Here is a 2,138-nt window from a genome sequence, read left to right as displayed (position 1 = left end):
TTCACAAAGTGAAGGTCACGTGGGTGATTATGGACAAGGAAGTGTGGAAGAAAAGGATCATACACATTGGCTTGCCCTATTTCCAAGTTATCCTAAACTTTTTGACCGCACAGCTAGAATGGTGAGGATCTGCGACAAAACAGGACAAGCCCATAACTTCCTCAGTTGCGGTAGATGTTTAGTTATGCTACAATGAAATGCCATCCTTTCAGTGGCTATTAGTTTAGCTTTCTTTTGTGTCATCTAAACAGTTTCTTTCACTGAAGTGAAAGTAAATGTTATTTGATAATTATGTAAAAACTATGGCCTGGCTGCTATTTAAGCTGAAAAGCTTGCTTTTGAAAGGGTTCTGAAACTGTGAGTTTGGAAACAATAGAAGAGTTTTTGATACAAATTATGGAAAATGAAGTAATGACTGATTATTAATGGAATGTTGAGACATCTTTGAATCTGTGCATTCTGAGATTCATAATTCTTCTTAGGTTGTTATGTGGGCATAATTTAATCTGATAATCAATTATCTTTGCATTTCTGTTTGGTTCATATTTATTATAGATTGTTGGATGACTCGTATGTTGAAATCAGTTTGATCCCCCTTGCCATATGAGGCATGAGAGAGTCTCGGTTAAGCTACTAGTTTCTTGTGTTAAGTTTCCATTTTGTTTCGAATATATGCAGTAAACATATGTTAATCGGAGTCTGTGAACTCCGCTTTAAGCAATTTCTCAGGAAAATTTAGGCATTTATTTGTGTTGATGGATAAATGCTGAAGCCTTTTCAATACTTTCTGGTTAAAAGTTTTACAAAAATCAATTAAACAGTCAATTCATTGTAAATCATACGAGGATCTGCCCTCTAATGCAGAAGTTGAATTATCATTAATTCTTCCAACTGTTGGTATATTTGTTTCTTTCTAAAGGGTAAAACAAAGTCATATTTTGCTTTAAGAATATAATAGTTAAGATTTCAAGGAGACAAATCTATTAACCAACAATATGTATACATACATATATAATATACACATACATATATACATATATACGTGTATATATATGTGTGTGTGTGTGTGTGTGTGTGTGTGTGTGTATGTATGTATGTATGTATGCATGTATTCATGCATATGAATATGTATATGTATGAATGTGTATGTATGTATGTATGTGTGTGTGTGTGTGTGTGTGTGTGTGTGTGTGTGTGTGTGTGTGTGTGTGTGTGTGTGTGTGTGTGTCTATACATACATACATATGTATACATATATACATATATACATATATGTATATATGTATATATATATTTATATATATGTATACATATATGTATGTATGTATACACACACACACAGATATATATATATATATATATATATATATATATGCATGCATGTATGTATGTATATATATATGTATGTATATATATATGCATACATATGTATATGTATATGTATACATATATGCATGTATATATATATGTATGTATATATATGCATACATATGTATATGTATATGTATGTATATATATACATACCTATATACATACATATACATATATACATGTATATACATATATATAAATGTATATATACATGAATATACATGTATATATATGTATATGTATGTATATATATACATACCTATATACATACATATACATATATACATGTATATACATATATATAAATGTATATATACATGAATAAAAAATAAAAATAAAAATAAAAAAATACATGTACATACATATATACTCAATGTGTTTATTCTCTATTAAGTTTTTCAAATATTTTCTATCAATAGTAATCTATTAAACATAATATATAGGATTTGCCTTTGACATCTCTCAATTCTAATCCTAGCACCCAAGCAACTTCTAGGTCACTACATCTTACAAAAAAGGAAGGTTGGCCTATAGCAATGATTGCCAAATCCAAGAACCCTTAAAATAATAGTCTAGAACTAAGCTATCCTCATGTTTCTAGTTTCAGTCCTCAAAAAGTATAAGTATAGTTTTGAACCTCCCCACATGGAGTGACATTTGGTGCGAAAAAAAAATATAGAAAATAATTAGAGGAGTTTTTATGGCTTGCTTACATGCCCCATTATTGTTTGTGTAGAAAACTATGAGTACCTATAACCTAGTTCTAT

This window comes from Cryptomeria japonica, chromosome 3 (assembly GCF_030272615.1).
Source record: "Cryptomeria japonica chromosome 3, Sugi_1.0, whole genome shotgun sequence".
NCBI lineage: Eukaryota > Viridiplantae > Streptophyta > Pinopsida > Cupressales > Cupressaceae > Cryptomeria > Cryptomeria japonica.
This window is presented reverse-complemented; position numbering follows the sequence as displayed.